Source organism: Macrotis lagotis, chromosome 4, assembly GCF_037893015.1.
Source record: "Macrotis lagotis isolate mMagLag1 chromosome 4, bilby.v1.9.chrom.fasta, whole genome shotgun sequence".
In the NCBI taxonomy this organism is placed as follows: Eukaryota; Metazoa; Chordata; class Mammalia; order Peramelemorphia; family Peramelidae; genus Macrotis; species Macrotis lagotis.
In genome coordinates this window covers 192,186,249-192,204,421 of record NC_133661.1, presented here as the reverse complement: position 1 = coordinate 192,204,421, position 18,173 = coordinate 192,186,249, and the positions used below count along the sequence as shown (strand labels likewise).

Genomic DNA, 18,173 nt, shown 5'->3' with positions numbered 1-18,173 from the left:
ATTCCCCCCCCACAAAAAAGAAAAAAACAAACTTCTTTGGTGTAAAAAGATGGAAAGGAAAAAAGAAGCAAGGGATTAAAGGGAAGTAATTAAATGCCTTGTTAAATGAACTAATCAGGCCAGATAGGTGGTACAATGGATAGAGCACCACCTGGAGTCAGGAAAACTTGAGTTTAAATTCCACCTCTGATATTATTAGCTGTGTGATGACCCTAGAAAAGTCACTTAAACTTTGTTTGCCTCAGTTTCCTCATCTGTAAAATGACAGTAATAATAGCCCAAAGTTAATTAAATGTGAGGATTAAATGAATTAAAAGTATAATTTTTATATCTGACATTTAGCTGTTGTTGTTCACATATTTAGTCATGTCTGATTCTTCATGATCCCATATGGAGTTTTCTTGGCAAAGATACTGGAGTGGTTTATGTTTTCCTTCCTTAGTGAATTAAGGAAAACAGAGGCTAAGTGACTTGCCCAGGGTCACACAGTGTCTAAGGCTGAATTTGACTATAAGACAAGTACTATATTCTTTGAGTCACCTAGCTGCCAAGGTAAGCTCTATATACATGTTAACATTATAATTATTGATTATTAGAACAAAACTGTGAAGAAAGAAAAATAGGATCATATCAGAAGTGATAAGATGAGAAAACATAGAGGAGTTATTTATTAGGGAGCTAGAGACATTGTTAAGAAAGAAGAGCATTTTAGGGAAGAGTGAGGCAATAGGAGAGGAAAAGATAGGAATTTGTACTTTAAGGGGGAATTTCAGAATTCAAGACTATGAAGGTATAATATTTGGGGGATAATGATGTATTCTAAGGCATGATTATTCCTCTAGAAGGCTGAGGTAGAATACAATTGAAGTTAATGGGAGTTTGGGATGTTGATGCACTTACATTTCAAGGTATTCAAAGAATACTCAACATATATAAAAAGAATTACCACTAATTCAGCTCCTCCATCATTTATGGCATTCTCTTAATTTTTTCCTTCTCTTTAAGTTTATTCATAGGTGTTTCTCTCTCTCTCTCTCTCTCTCTCTCTCTCTCTCTCTCTCTCTCTCTCTCACTCTGTTTCTCTGTCTCTCTCTTTCCTCCCTCCTTCCCTCCCCACCTCCTCATGCCAAACCTGTGATTTTATCAATGTGGGGAACCACAAATGTGGAAACACCCTCCATCAAAGAAATTAGGCAACAAACTCCAGTTTATCATCTTAGAGAGTTGTCTATGGCACCAATAGTTTAAATGACTTACCCAGAGTTACTCAGCTAGTATGTGTCAATCTCCAGCCTTGAATCTAGTTCCTCCTGGCTTCAAGGCCAGCCTTCTTTCCACTATGTCATTGAAGTCACCAAGGATGAGGGCAGGGGCTGGGGTGAAGAGAAAGACTAAGAATCATATATTGAACTCATTGAGAAAGGAGGGAAACTATTCTGGAAGGCAGAGGATGTCAGAGGATCTAGACAAGTTGATATAGATGGATGAAGTAAAAAGTTCTGAGTGATGGTGATAAAAAGAAAGGGGGATCTAGAAATGACAGTATGGATCAAGATCTCTTCCTGTATCTATATGTAGGAGAGAGAAGAAAAACTGATCAATGTAGCAAGATTATTTAATAAGAATATAAATAAGGGATCTAGGATAAAAGGAATTAGTTAATAATAGATTGCAGAAAGCATAGTGAAGCAAGAGAGGGACAGTATTGAGAGTGGTGGCTCCTAAGTCCTTGCCTGTATATTACTTAACATCCCTGGATTTCAGTTTCCATTTTCTTAACTATAAAATGAGAAGTTTGGATGTGATATCCTCAGAGGTCTATTAAAGCTCTAGATCTATGATCCTATGAGGAAAGAAAAAGATAGAGACTGTAAAAGAAAAGATCTGAGCTTGAGAGGAAAAGGTGACAATATAAAAAGGTTGGATTACTGCAATTGTAGATTAATAAGGAAGTATTCTCCTTGAGCCATAGGCATGGAAAGGAAACAAGAACAAAGAAACTTGTAGAATCAAGAATTTAATCATGATATGAACATTCCTCTTTTCTCAGGCTGAGTAGATTTCAGGGAAAGTAGGTTAGGATCTATGGGATATTGTCATTAACCAACTCTCTCAAGATGGTTGAATTGATATCTTTCTTATTCCCTGATAAATTTTTTTCTCAATCCATTTCACTGTATCATTTGAAATTTGTGTCTTCCTGACCTGAAAACTGGCTAACTAAGGGCTATTGTAAAAGGACTTCAATTCATCTTCATTATCTGGTGATACTGGCTGATGACTGTTATTGCTGTTGCAGTTGCCATTAATGGCAGTTTCTCCTAGAGAAAATTGCTTTGTAAAATTATGACTAACCAGCACCAATCTACCTCAAGTCTCTCCTATGTTCTCAGTGGATTCAAAGTTATTGTTGCAGTTGCTTAGTAGCCTTCGAAATAAAGATCACCAGAAAAGAAGTATCCTGTGCTAGACTCAGCTCTGCCATAATCTATCCTCCCCATTAAAGAATAATTTATGGAACAGCACAGTTGTCCTCCATAATGTCATTCTGAAATGTTTCCTGAGAGAAATATAGAAAAATAAATATAGCAGAAATCTGGAATATAAGACATTGGACATTCAGATCAACTTTTACTAGTATTCAAGGAAATTTCTGTAACTTCCTTCTTTTATGCACAAAGGGACTTTGGAGCATAGCCCTGGATACTTCACAGTACAGGTATCCATCCCTGAGTTTAAATAGACTATTTAAAATTCAAGATCTTATCTTACTGGGCCATCTTCCCATTGAAAAGATGAATAGGAAATGAGAGTTGTCAGGAGTGTGTTTTTTTTAGTCCAAGAAATCAGGGGCCATCCCAGGCCAGCAGGAGGCCTGAAATCTTTAAGAAACTCTTATCAATTAGATCTACTGAACTAGCTATTCTCAAGTGCTTGAATGATGTGAACTTTATTGTGATCTATCCAGAATCACTGTCATCAAAAGAGTGACCCCTATCTCAAAGGAGTGTACTAATTCTGACTCAAGCTAAACTTAAAAATTTTGGTCTCTGTATTGAAAAGAAAAATATTTTCTGCTTCACTTCTAAAGTATGGCATAATATAATTCTCATTTTTCATGAATAATATAAAAATATTTTTCTTAAATGTTCATTTAACAATTTAATCAGTCAGTGTAAATATTAAACTTTACAACAAACAATTGAAGGAGGTTATTGAGAAGAGGAATATACAGGAAGAACCTAAGACAGAGAGCAAGATGACTTTACTAAAACCCTGTTATTTTGTAGGTTTTCAATCTATAATTCTTTGAAACTTTTCATAAAGGACTTTCCCAATTCACTGAAATCTTTCAGAGAAAGTTTTCTGTTAATTTTTTTCTTCAGTGTTGCTTGATATCAATAGACCAGCACTTACTCATTTTTGAAGAATCATAGAGTGATAAAATTTTCAGCAAGTAGGTTCATTTTGGGTCAAAATCCCAATGATTTGGGAATCACTACTATATTATACATAAAGGGAAGTCACCATGTCTCAGCTGCCTCTTCATTAGACTCTTTCAAGCCCATTTTCCCATTTGCTATTTCCCAGAAAGTCAATTTTGGAGAAAGATCCAAATCAGCCAAACCTGATACTCTGGCTACGGCCAGATTTACTTCCACCTTTCATTTTATATATTATTTTCTCCCATTAGAATGCAAGTTCCTCAAGGGTAGGAACTGTCTTTCTTTTTGCATATATATAAAATGTACATAAACATTCCCAAACTTTAACAAACCCCTGGCATATTATAAAGCATTTAATAAATGCTTACTGACTGACTGAATGACAACCTTGAATAATTCCAGTGCTAAATCACCCATTATCTCTCATTTTTAGGAAGTCCTTATCATTAAAAAGTTCTTATCTATTTGGAGCTGAAATCTTCTTTATATAAAATTAATCTCAATCTTTCATTTAACAAAATTTTGAACTCCAAATCTGAGTTAGGCACTATGTTGGGCCCTTCAAAGAAAACAAAACTTTGTTTATCTTATGGACATGTATTAAGTGTTTATTGTGCCCAGAATTCTGGATAGTATTATATATATTATACATTATATATGATATATAATATAATATCACATATCACATATCATATGTCATATAATATATGTTATTAAGTTAGTATTATCATCCCAATTTGATGCAATTCAACAAGCATTAGTTAAACTCACATATATAAGATTCTGTGGCAGATTTGGGGGATTAAAATGAGAGAAATGAAAATCTATTCTTGCCCCAAAGTTTCTAATATTCTTTCTATTGGATGTGAGAGAATAGTGATGCAGATTTAGACCCACCTGACCAAGAAGATCCAACCAATCAGAATTCTTGGACCAATAAAACCATCTGACCAATCCATTCATTAATCCTTCCTTTCTGTGTCCCATCTGGAGAGAATTTTCTAATGGAATATCACAGTATTTATTCTTAGTCTGGCTCTGTTTTTTAATCAGAGGCTTACATAAAAGTATAGAGATGAGATGCTTATCAGATTAGTGGTGGACCCAAAATTAGAAAGGTTAATGAATAAGATACACAAAAGAACTGTGAACCAACAAGTTCATGATAGTTTGAGACAATGGTCCAAAGCTAAGAAAATTAAATCTAATAGGAAAAAAAGTAAAATTCCATACTTGAGTTTAAAATTCATATAAGGATGGGGGAAATGTGAATAGAAAAAAAGTTTTCTGCGATCTTATTTCCATCAAGGAGAAGGAGTAGGAAAGATGAAAGATACACTGACTTTGTCAAATGGACTAATAGAACAGTATAAGTAAATACTATTATGCAATAGGAAAAATGTTAGCAGTATTTTGGGCTACATTTTCAAATATGTAGAGTACAGATCAGGAGATGTTGATATTTTACATCTAGGATACTGATTCCATATCTGGGTGCCAGATTTTAGAAGGCCTTTTGACAAACTGGAATATCAGAAAAGGAAAGTGATTAAATGGTGACTATTTAATCACATTATTCCCCTCTATTCTACAGTCTGACTATACCAATTTACTAGCTATTCCTCATACACATAGCATTCTATCTTCCATCTCCATGCTTTTCCACTGAACACCTCTCATATCTAAAATGCTTTCATCTCTTGAATCTACTTAGGTACCACCTGTTACTAGGATCATCTCAGATGTTTGCACCTTCCATACCAAGATTACCACATATTTTTATCCTGTTATCCATATATGTTGAGCATTAACATGACAATGACTATATAGTAGCAACAATAATATTTATATTATAATACTATGTCAGACTGTACTAAGCCATTTCACATTTATCTCATTTGATCCTTACATTAGGAAACGGTGTTATTATTATCCACATTTCACAGATTTCTTGGGTTAGAATTCTCTTGAAAAGAGAAATTGTTTTGCTTTTTGTATGCCCAACACTTAGAACAAATAGGTACTTAATAAGTTTGATTGTTGATAGATTACTTGAATACAAGAAACCATGCCATGCAAAAATCAATAGAAAAAATTGAGGATGTTTAGCTCTAGAGGAACGAACATAGGGGACTGGTATGTAATCTTCAAATATTTTAAAGTGTTGTCACAAAAAAGAGATTAACCTTTTTCTGTTTAACTTCATTTGACAGAACAAGAATCAATGGCTAAAATGACTTGAAGAGTTCCATTTATTATAAAAAAAAATTTCTCTAATTAGTGTTCTTAAAAAAAGGAAATGGACTACCTCAACAGATAGTGAGATCCTCACCATTGAAAATATTAAAGGATAGACAAGGTAACCAATTGCCAGGATTGTAGCAAAGATAGAATTCAAGAACTCAATAGTTTCTGAGGAAACTTACATCTGTGTGATTCTATGTTTATATGTATTCTCTGTACATAGCAATACTTCTTTTTCTCAAGGTAAATATCTCTTTCCTTATCTGTCATAGCTTTAAGTCCCATTACCACATTTGTCATTTGGAAATGCAATTTATCAACAAAAATAAAAAATAAAAAAGCTGGTATTTATGTGTTGATTAAGGTTTCCAAAGTACCTTACAAATATTATCTCATTTCATTCTCAAAACAGCCCTGGGAAGTAGTTGGTATTATTATTTTCATTTTATAGATGAGGAAACCAAGATAAAGATAAAGTGATTTGCCATAGGTCACATACCTAGTTAATGTTTGAGACTGGGTTTGAACTGAGGTCTCCCTGATTCTGGGTCCTAAACTCCATTTCACTCTGATACCTAATGATACTTAATAAACAGCTAATGAATGAAAAGACATTTATTACACAATTACCTTAATAAGGCATCATATTAAGCAATAGGCATTTGAATACAAAGAAATGAGACTCTGACCTCAAAGAGCTTACATTTTAAAAGAAGACAAGAAGTGATGACAAATATAGAGGAGTGGTAACTAAGGAGGAGTGTTTTAGACAAGGAAATGAGAGCAAATAGTGATTTGAATAAATAAGGCAAACAATTGCTATGTCCTTTTATAGAAGGGTCATGCTGATTTGTTACCCTGAGAGCTAGAGTTGCAAGGGAAGATGATAAAGGAGGAAGGCATGTCATGGAGATATCTAAAAGTTACTGTGTAAGCCTGAGACCAGGATGAAGTGAAGTGATTGTTCACCATTAAGAACTCCAGGTCACATGGATAAGAATTTAATTCCAAATCAGTGATAACAGTTTCCAGAATTGAATGGCATATATATATATATATATATATATATATATATGTATATATATATATATATATATACATATATATATATATATATATATAGGATGAAGCAAATTTATATCTCCTATGTTTGAATGTTACATTTTTTAATACTACATAAAATCACATCAATTCTTTAATTAGCTACATAGATGCCATTGACTCATGCTGAAGCTACAGCCAACTAAAATTAACTACCATTAAGCCAAATCTCCTCATCCTAATCTTATGAAATTGATTTTTATTAAATTAAGTACAACTTTAAATTTAACCCCCTGATTTTTGGACCATTGTTGCACCCTATTGAAATATTTTAAATTATTAGTAATTAATAATTAAAATAATAATTAAGATGATATTTCACATTTGCATATTATTTTTAAGTCCATGGTTCTTTCTGTCACAGCATGTTCTCTCAAATTGACTTGAATCAATACTCATGTTTCTTGTGTCTATCTCAGTCACTGTTAAAAGAATTTAGCAAGACAAGCCTGAGGAAAAAGTTCTACTATGTACCACTAAATATTTCAATTCAGGTTTATATCAACTCATTCATCAACATTTTAGTGCATATGATCATTTAATAACGAAGGCTTATGTGTAAAGTAGATGGATGATTGTATAAATCATGCAGATTACATTTCTTCACCTTAAGCACAAAACTGTTGAACACTTTGTTTTAATGCATTTCTAAAATGTCTCCATCTCCTGAATCCAAGAGTTTTCATTGAATGATTCCCATTCCTAGAACTGTTTTCCCTCCTCATCTCTGTCTTCTTGGCTTCTTTGTGGACAAGCCTCAGAGAGAGAGAGAGAGAGAGAGAGAGAGGATGTGGGTATATATAATGTGTATATGTATATATATATAATATATGCATATATATGTCTATATAGAATAAATACACACATTGCTTTCCATTGAATCTCTGGAAGTGATTATAGTTACCAACATATGTTAAACAAATGGTGGTTGAGACTAACTAGTTGACTAGAGAGGTCCCCAGAATGCCAGCCTAATAACCCTTTCCAAAAAAGAAATGAGATGAGTTTATCATGACTTGTTCTTAATAAATCCTTTCTCAGTTCCATTTAAAATGCTTATTGTTTTCTTACTATCTCTTCACTTACCCCAACTACCTAATGTTTATTTTACTTTGCAGTTCAAAAATATTTTTCCTTTGTGGAAAAGGCAGATACAACATAGCAATTTATTAGTTTTACTTTGTTTTTAATAACTGTTAACATTATCTCCTCTGCCCTAGTGGCTCTACACCTTCCTTTTTTTAAAGTTTTTTTGCAAGGCAATGGGGGTTAAGTGGCTTGCCCAAGGTCACCCAGCTAGGTAATTATTAAGTGTCTGAGGCCAGACTTGAACTCAGTTACTCTTGACTCCAGGGCAGGTACTCTATCCACTGTGCTACCTAGCCACCCCTTCCTTCTTCTTCTTCTTCTTGCTCTAAAATCACCTTTTTTAGTGAATTCCATTCTAACAGAATCATGGTAATAGTTTGTAGATGCTCCCACTCCGATTTTTCTTTAACTTTTTAAACTGAACTCATCAGAGAGCTTCCTGTGTAACCACATCTGTTTATTTAGATGTTTTTGCCTTTTCCCTATCAATGGAATCATTTGTAATTATATTATTTACATTTTAAGTTTGAGCTCATTTATTGTGTTTAAATGAAGTTTCTAAATTTGGAAGCTATGAAATGTCCTGACTAAAGATGGTAATATTCAAAGCGCACACACACAAAAAAAATTAATCTGAGCAGTGACTATATCATGTAAATTTTTAGAATCAATAATGACATTGTTTCCAGGAGAAGATTAGTATGAGGTAATGGAGAGAGGACAGGGAAAGAAATCAGGTGACCTGGGTTCTATTATTAGCTGTGCCACTGACCAAGTGTAAACTTGATCTTACTCTCTTCCTTTCTCAACTTTCTCTTCCAGGTAACTGGGACAACAGCTTGTGACCTTACCTAGTGAATTATTTGTATAGAAGGATTAGAGGATAATGAATGGAAGGTGATGTTCAACAAAGGTATAACATTCCACATAACTTTCTACCTGTGACTTGGTTTCCCTTAGCTTACCTGACCCAACTGGATGCAAACACCATGAAAATAAGAACTAACCTCTATATCCAAATACTGCAAGAAATCAGGGCAGACCTAATGAAAATCAAGTAATGGCCTTATAATACATCCATGTCTGTTTGCTATCAGGACAGGAGGTATGGTACTAGGAAGATAGATTTGCCCTTTGACAAAAGTTTGTTTCTTGGTCTAATGATAAAAGGAGCAGAAATGGAAAAAGAGCCAAGAAGGTCACTGATATGGTTCATTTTTCTTACACCAACAAAAACTGTAGATAAACTTCCATTTCAATACACTTACAGATTTGTAAAGCTTAAGGAGCTACTAGTCACATGGAGATTTTTCAAAAGGATTTTATCTTTTTAGCACAAACATTTTATAATAAAAATGAAAGAATTACGAATGTGCCATTATGTTCATATTCAGCACATTACATTAGACTTATAAGTATTGAAGCATTCACAAAATAGGGGAGAGGGAATTCAGAAATTTAATAATATGGCTTAATATGCCACAGAGAGAAGGTAGGATATAAGTTTAGCAAGTTCAGTAAATACCACCAAGATGATATTCAGAGTCTTAACCTTGAGCAAATCATTTCGACCTTTCCTTCTCCTGTTTTTTCTCCTCTACAAAACAGAGATAATATTATTTACCTACTACCAATAGGACTCATTCAGATTAACAAAATGCAGGAAGGATTGTAAATGCTTTTTTTTTGTATGAAATCTAAGACTTAGCAGAATAGATACAGACTATTCAGGCCCCTGGAATAAACACCACGGGAAATTTTTAGCCTGGATAGGACATTTATAGTCAAGTTACCAAAAGCTATGTAACACAGGTACTGACTTTGTTGAAGAGTGGCACAAAATCAGCTTTATTAGTTCTTGCTGTGGAAATACCTTTGACACTTCTAGAAAAGCAGTGGCACATCAGTGAAAAGACTGAAGTTACAAATACACTGTTTGAAAACAATATTAAGTAAAACAGGTTATTTATTGCTTCCTGTAGAGTATGAATATATTGCAATTTGTAACCAGTCTTGTGATTTCTCAACATAATTTCATAGAGAAGGGAAATCTTCACCTAAAAACCTTTACCTAAAAACTTCAAAGCATTTTAAACTTGGGAGTAATCATTTCAATTCAGCAATATTCTTGGCACTCTACAAAGGGTATGATTGATTTTCTTTTCATAATTAGAGTGGGAAGATTGATTATAGAAGAAAAATCATGTTAAGCAAACAGCAAAGAGAGGGAGTGAATCAGCTTTTATAAAGCACCTAGCATGTGCCAGATACTATACTAAATGCTTTATCATTATTATTATTATGTCATTTGATCCTCACAACAATTCTGATGGGGAGGTGTTGATATTGTCCCCATTTTACAGCTGGAGAAATTGAGGCAGATTGAGGTTAAGTGACTTGCTCAGGGTCACAAACTTAATAAGTATCTGAGGTTGGATTTGTTCACAAGTCTTCCTGACTCCAGGCCTAGTGCTCTATCCACTCTATCCAGATAATTCTGTCATTGCATTCTGTACTTCATTTAGTGTATTTGAAATAGATACTCTTCTTTCATTCAGTCAGCTTCATTTGAATACACTAGAATCAATGTTCAAATTTCAAAGTAGTAGCAGCCTGTGATTTTCCAAGGGATTCAAATTTAATATTTCATCGAAATTCACATTTTTCTGTTTTAAAATTTATGACTGGGACAACAGAGGTAGTAACACCCTGACTACCTTTAAAGAATAATAAAAACATAGCTAGCTAGATAAGTACACAGATAGATAATAGATAGATAGATAGATAGATAGATAAATTGAATTTTGTTATAGAGAACCACAGATCATATCATGTTGCCTATTGTAAAAAGTACACATATATGAAATTTATTTATATAAATATAACTTTATTATTTCTATTCCTTATTTCCTTACATGGGCTATTAGGATTCTACTATTCTTAAGCTTATCCCTGACTTCTATTTTTAGCTTTTTTACATCCTTCAAAGATCAGGTGGACAGCTCTAAGGCTCCTACTCTATTTCTTCATTGCCTACCATCTCCTCCTGCATGTTGCCAGGAGGTCCTGCCTACTCCCCAAATATTGTTCACCTCCACCCTACATGTACACTCTCACAGAACTGATAAACTGACCTGTCACTCTTTAGAGTTAAGACAGTACTTCAAGGGTTCTATTAAAATGAGTCATTCAAGAGATTCATTTAGGAAGGATTGGTCTTCCATAATATTAAGATGGTTTAATTTTTAAAAAGTGAATCCATTAAATGACAGTTCACAGAATCACAGAATCTCAGTGTTGGGAAAGATTTCAGAGAGGAACTGGTCTAACTTATAACTGACCAACCTCTGATTAACTTGACAACCTCTTCTATCACATGAACTATTTAACCTTTGCTTGAAAACTCCAAGTGAGAGGGAATTTGCTCTATTTCTGAATAGTTCTAGTTGTGGGGAAGATTTTCTTTGCATCAAATACAAATTTGTCTCTTTATAATTTTTATGCTTTGCTCTTAGTTCTGCCCTTGGGTATCCCAGAGGATGAATCTATTTCTTCTTCCATGTGACATTCCTTTACTTTAATCATGCTTCCTTTTGAGTCTATATATATAAAGGATTCATTTTCTGACTAAAGGTTAGACTAAGTGAGTTGAACGTTTTCATGATTATCTCTTTCATTTGCCCAAGAGGAGACCCCTTTGGGAAGTTCTCTATGATCTATTGACAATTCCTGGAATGTCTGAATCATATTTGAGGTTGATAGATCTGACTGGCAAGATCCTTGGGTATTACTGGAACTACAATCTACTTCTTATAACTTCCTATTAGGTTTTCTCACAATCATTTTATAATTCTGTATAGGGTGTGATTAAATAGTGCTTTCTGATTACAAAATGCTTTCATGTACATTATCTACTCTAATCCTCAAAACAACCTCAAAAATTACTTAGATTGCCCCCATTTTAAAGCTGAAAGACAATGTGATTAATGATTAGTGGTCAGAAAGACAGTCCCCAAATCAGGAAGAACTGTGCTTAAGTTCCACTTCTCAGATTAATTGTATGACCCTTCACATCTCAGTGTTCTAGGCAGCTCTTAGAGACTCTTTGTTGCAGAGAAGGTATTGACCTTCATTGACAAGAGTTTCTTTTCCTAAGACTTTTATATACTATAGAAATAACAGATCTAGTTCTTATTTCTTTTAAAGATAAGCAAATTGAAACCTGGAGAAATTAAATGTCCCAAGGGTCATACAGTTATTAAGTATCTGAACCAAAACTAGAATTCAGGTCTTCAACTCCCAACTTAATGCTTATTTCCAGTTCCCACTATACCATATCCCATCTTTACTAAATTACTTTCATTTATTTATTTGTTTGTTTGTTTGTTTTTGCAAGGCAAATGGGGTTAAGTGGCTTGTCCAAGGCCACACATCTAGGTAATTATTAAATGTCTGAGACCTGATTTGAACCCAGGTACTCCTGACTCCAAGGCCGGTGCTTTATCCACTATGCCACCTAGCTGCCCTTTACTAAATTATTTTTATAAGAGACAATATAGGAAGAATTGGGTTCAAATCCTACCTCTGACAACCTACAGACTGTTTGAACCCAGGCAAATCACTTAACATTCAGTACCACAAGCAATTCTTGGACTATATAAGTCTAGTGCCTATCTGAATTGATAGAAACAGTACTATCCCAGAAGAAATGTGTGGGCATGTATGTATGTTCCAGATCTTATGATCACTATTATTAACCCTGATACCTAGTTCACACGAGGAAGATCTATTTATGGGTGATCATATGGGTATTATTCCAAGATATCAATAGTGTGTTTATATACACATATGTATATACAAATATATATATATATATAATATATATATATATTATATATATATATATATATATATATATATATATATATATATATATATATATATATATATATCTTTATATATATGGTCTGTTTGGGCTTGCAGTTGGACCTGTGATTTTATTAGTATAGACATTCCTTATAAGGATACACCCTTTAACACTATTGATGGGCATCTAGTTTATAACTAAAAGTCTTAATGAGTTGTTGGGTACAGTGAGATGCTAATAGCCCAAGGTCAATATATATGATATGTACAAGAAGTGATTCTTAAGAATCTTTCTGTCCAAGACTAGAGTCTTTCTGACTTTGAGGTAGCTCTCTACACACCATACCATATTGACTATTACCCAGCACAAATATGACTATAACTGCTTTGTCAGCTCTTCATCATATAAACCTAAATACAGAGAAGTTTAAATTCCCTTACAAAGCTAGTTTGTTGATGCAAGCTCATATTAGGTTCAGAAGGATTCAGTTCCCATCATGTATCAATAGTGAAAGATCAAGGAAATCAAATTAATGACTGAAACTTTGTCAGCAGGCAAGCCAGGATCTGCTGAGTATCTTATTTTTAATGTACATATGTATATAATCAAGAAATAATGGATACCTTTGAAGACAAAATGCTATGAGAGCATAGAGCAATATCAAAAAATAAACAACTCATAATGGCTCTGTTACTTATGAGCTATGACCTTGGACTAGAAATTTTGCCTTTCTGGGCTTCTGTGTCCTCATCTGAAGAAGGAAGGTATTGGAACAGATTACCTTTAAGATCATTTTCAGATCTAAATCTATGTTCTTGTGATTTTCATTATTAACCATAACATCCAGCTCACACATGGAAAATCTATGATCCTATGAAAATTAGCCCAACATGTCAATAATTTTGGTTGATATCATTAAACAACTTTAATAAAATTTCACAAATTGGATAAAGAAAAGTTTAGTGAGACAGTTACTAAAGGCATGAATGTCTAAAATTCAGTCCTACCTAGAATAAATTTCAAGAGCCCCAAAGATTTCAAACTTAATACTAAGTCCAAGACTTTAGGCAAGATGCATAAGAGAAATAAATTCTGTTCTTCACTATGAAGCAAAAAACATTAAATTAGATTGATGTTCCTCAAATTAAGTCTTCATATATCCCTTCATATTGACAATATGATTTACCATCATTTTAACTTTGGAGCCTCAGTGAAAGAGCTTGCAATTATTCTCATTTCCTTAAATAAGGAAATTAAAGTATGTAGAAATGAATGACTTATGAATCTTTTATAACAATGTCCTAGAAAGTATTTTATGTGAAAGACAGTATACTGTAAATATAACATGACATAATCATATTTTTCTTCTTCAATGTTACCATATAATGTTCCCTGCCATATTTCTCATAGTAATTTATTTTTTCATAGGCACTTCTCCTCTTGAGTTTTGTACTATTTGTTTTATATGTACATACATCTAATCTACCATTAGATTATAAACTCCTTGAAGGCAGTAACTGGGTCATTAGAATCCCTAAATTAGAAGGAACTTTACAGGTAACCTAGTCCAACCTATAATTGGACCAGCCTCCACTTGAAGATGATCAATATTAGGTTTCTGCCACAGCCCCCCATTCCTATTTCTAATAGATATCACTTTTAGTTTTTCCTTCTAATGAGCTGAAATCTGCTGATCTACAACTTATTTCAATTATTCCTGCTTATATCATCTATGTCCAGGTAGAACAAATTTCATACATCTTTCACATAACAGCTCCTGAAATCTTTGAAGAGAGGATCAACTAGATCTCTTCTCCAAGTAAGATATTCCTAAAAGTTGCATCAATAGACTAACTTTAAAGGAAATTAAACTTCTCTGTGTTTATATTTGTGTGATAAAGTTCTAACAAAGCAGTTATAGTCATATTTATGCTGATTAATATGGCATATGACCTCATTAAAAAATCTGGGTTTTATATGTATGGATTACTTATAACAGATATCATGTGAATGACCTTGAGCAAATAACTGTTCAGTGCCTAAGACTATGAGTGATAAACCAGATTTCCATCTTCATCTTTAGGAGTATCCTTCCTAGGGTACTCATTACCAATAAAGTCAAAAGCACAATTGTATACTCATATGACCAATTCTCAAATTAAATAGTTTTTATATGCCCAAACCTAACACAATGTCTTATATACTGTGGATGTTTGAAAAACTTGTTGAACCAATATTTAATGACCTTTGAAGGAGGAAAAATAACAAACTTTTGATCTGCTCATATAGAAAAAGGTCATTGTATTCATCAACTTTCTGAAAAGAACACATTAAACTGTGGCCATGCAGAAACGGCCAGTGCAAAAGGAATAAAACAGACTGTGACCCAGGACACCCTAATAAATCTTCCACTAAAAGTGTATCTTCAATTCATTTGAACTAAGAGTTCGCTAGTTTTATAGGCCTTTCTCTAACTTCCCTAATACCTGTAGGCTAGTAGTAAGAGAAATGAATTCTAAAAAGAGGTGACATCCCACCTGCAAAAAGACTCTAAAGAAGGTCCTGTAATTAAATTGAAGCTTCTACTTCCATCCAGTATCATCTCTAGGTTCTGAAAGGGATGATTAAAGAAAAGGAGGGAAAATGTATGATTTTTTAACTGTTAGTACCTTGTCAGGGTGATTTTTACTCATATTTCCTCAATTCTCTCAAATAAGATAATTATTCATTATTTCTGATTTCTGTCACAAATGGGCAGAGTAATAAATGACAATTATATGATAACTTAAGGTTTGTGAACCATCTTACTCACAACCACAATTAAAGGTAGGTAGTTCAAGTATTTATTATTCTTCTTTTAGAAAACAGGAAACTGGGCCTCAGAGGTTAAGTAACTTGACCAGAGGTCAAATAATTAGTAAATGTGAGAACTGGATTTTAGGCCAGGCCTCTCATGACTCCCAAGTCCAGTGTTCTTTCCATTGTGGTGAGGTTATCAGATTCCCCAAGAATTCAGGAAATAATTGTGTCAAACTGATAGAAGTAAAGAGATGTTCCAGCAGCCTTAACTGGTAGGTGTCAGTTTCCTGTAATGGGAGATACTGAACTAATACAATCCCCTTTCCCCAATTCCCATTCCTCCATGTATATATACACTTTCCTCACATATGTACCCACACATATGCATTTTACTACTTGTCATTGAGATGGAGGGGTTAGGTCTCAGTTTCAGGATATAAGAGTCATGGATACTTTTTGAGGTCAATCTTTATGTGTCTGAACAGAATCTTCCTCTAAGTTTTGTGGGGTTGAGGGGAGAGATTTGGTGATCATCACCATCAAAGAATCATAGATTTAGAACTCTGAGGGAGCCTTAAGAGACTGCGAAATCCAAAACCCTGATTTTTAGAGTTTAAAAAAAAAACTGAGCCTCAAAGAGGAAGTGACTTGCTCAAGGTCACCCACAGAGAAAGTAACTTGATTCCATCATAATGAGAATGAAGAAAAATATAGAGACACACAGTTTTCAGCCCAGGCCTGTATAACTGACAGTCCCCAGATTCCTCAGCCAGCCCACTGCAGTGCTCCAAACTGAACTGGGTAATAGCCTCAGAATAAGGCTCTGCAGCCATTCCCTCCCATCTTCCTTATGCCTGTCTTGTTAGGCAGAGTTCAAGACTTGAGACTTATGTGTCAGGTGAAAGGGTCTACTCTTAGGGTTTGAGGGGCAAGAAGAAGGACAACAGCTTGGCCCAGCCGCGAGCAACCTCACTGGCAGGGTTGCCAGGGGAAGGATGCTAGTAGACTTTAGGAGCCAATAGGGTTGCACAGGGAGGGTAAAAGGGCAGAGGCGACGGGTGAGGGGGGCAGTTCTGGGTGGCTGGAGTAATAAGGTAGGACAGGTTTTAAAACAAAGCTCCTTCTGGGGAGAGCAGGTAGTGGGGGAGGGGAGGCGGGCCGACTACAAGGCAGAACCTGGGGAGAAGTGGATGGGCAGGGCTTTCCTTTACCTGGCCAGGTGTGGCGGCCGCGGTGGCTGCAGCGAAGATGCTGCGGCGGGGTCGGTCCCGAGCTGGAGCCAGAAGCCGCCCGGACTGCTGCTGCCACCGCCGCGGCCGCGGCCCCGCCCCTGCCCCTCCTCCGCCACACCCCCGGCCCCCTAGGTCCGCCTCCAAGCCGGGCCGGGACTCACATGCCCTTGGCCTTCTGTTTAGGGGAGGAAGGAAAGAGGGAGGGTCCGAGCAACTGCTGACCAATCCGCACTTGTCACCGGGACTAGGGGGCTGAGGCTGGGAGAAGCCCGAGCTGGAAGTCAAGCCTCGGGTCAGTGGGCTGGTCAGGCAGGGGTACCGTGGAGCCTGTCCCCGAGAGAGCTGTCCAGGCTCCTTCATCCTGGAACACTTGGACTTGGACCTCCCCACGTCTGCCTTTCAGTGCGGGGCTCATTTTGACACCAAAGAGGAGCAGACATCTTCCCAGCGGTGCTGCTGCGCAGCAGAAATCAAAGACCAGGCCTGGCAGAGTATTTTCCAGGAGAGTAACGGGAAGGACAGGGTTGCTGCGCACATAATTAAGACTAAGTGAACCTGGAACGCCAGGAATGCTCCAGGGGTGTCCTCAAACCCCTCTGTCCCCAGACACGCACATCTGCCCGACTAGCTCTCTATTATACGGGATGTCCCAAAAGTCTTACTGCACTAAGCCTCGTCTGTATGGGAAAAAGGAAAAAAGATCCAAGCAATGAAATCAAGAGTAAATTCAAGCCACTAAGGCGTTCAACTTCCACTCCATCCCCGACCCCGACACCTGCAGGCGCATAAACATACACCTTCTCCCTCTGTCTCTGACTCTGTTTCTTTCTGTCTGTCTCTTTGTCTCTCTCTCTCTCTCTCTCTCTCTCTCTCTCTCTCTCTCTCTCTCATCTTTCTGTCTGTCTCTGTCTTTCCCCACCTGTTACCAGAACTGATAATAAAACAAAAATACTTTAATTTCACCCGCCCTTTGGAGTGAGAAAAAATGCACCAAAAATATAAACAGATCATTTGCTAACTGTACGTGACTTACTTATGATCAGACTGATTCTTTTTTTCCTGGATTATCGAAGTTCTTCGCTTCTCACTTCATCCCTTGGATATTTGAACACTGATCTTTCTGACTCCAGGTCTAGTGTTCTTTAGATTCTTTTTTTTTATTTTTTATTTTTTGTAAGGCATTGGGGCTAAGTGGCTTGCCCAAGGCCACACAGCTAGGTAATTATTAAGTGTCCGAGGTCGGATTTGAACTCAGGTCCTCCTGACTCCAGGGCCAGTGCTCTATCCATTGCCACCTAGCCGCCCCCCCTTTAAATTCTTTAATAATTTTTTGTATAGAGTGTTTTCTTCCATTTTATCACATTCTACCTGATATTTTTTTTTAAGTTTTTGCTA

At 35.6% G+C, this 18,173-nt stretch overlaps 1 protein-coding gene and 1 long non-coding RNA gene across 4 annotated transcripts in view; one reads left to right on the top strand and one right to left on the bottom strand.

The window, feature by feature from the left end:
* The window catches only part of LOC141521990 (uncharacterized), a 91,729-nt gene extending 82,656 nt beyond the window's left edge, over positions 1-9,073 (top strand). The window contains exon 3 of the long non-coding RNA XR_012478099.1: positions 8,703-9,073. This is a non-coding gene — a long non-coding RNA (uncharacterized LOC141521990). The remainder of the gene's footprint in view (positions 1-8,702) is intronic.
* The window catches only part of LOC141521989 (formin-1-like), a 50,720-nt gene extending 33,901 nt beyond the window's left edge, over positions 1-16,819 (bottom strand). The window contains exons 1-2 of one of the 3 annotated variants that reach the window (XM_074235037.1): positions 16,758-16,819; positions 1,258-1,373 (exon numbers count right to left, since the gene is read on the bottom strand). The gene's annotated coding sequence lies outside the window, so the exon portion shown is untranslated. Of the gene's footprint in view, positions 1-1,257; positions 2,639-16,757 lie in introns of those variants that run through there. The other 2 variants (XM_074235039.1, XM_074235038.1) reach the window with 2 other exon arrangements.
* Between the last annotated feature and the right edge of the window lie 1,354 nt (positions 16,820-18,173).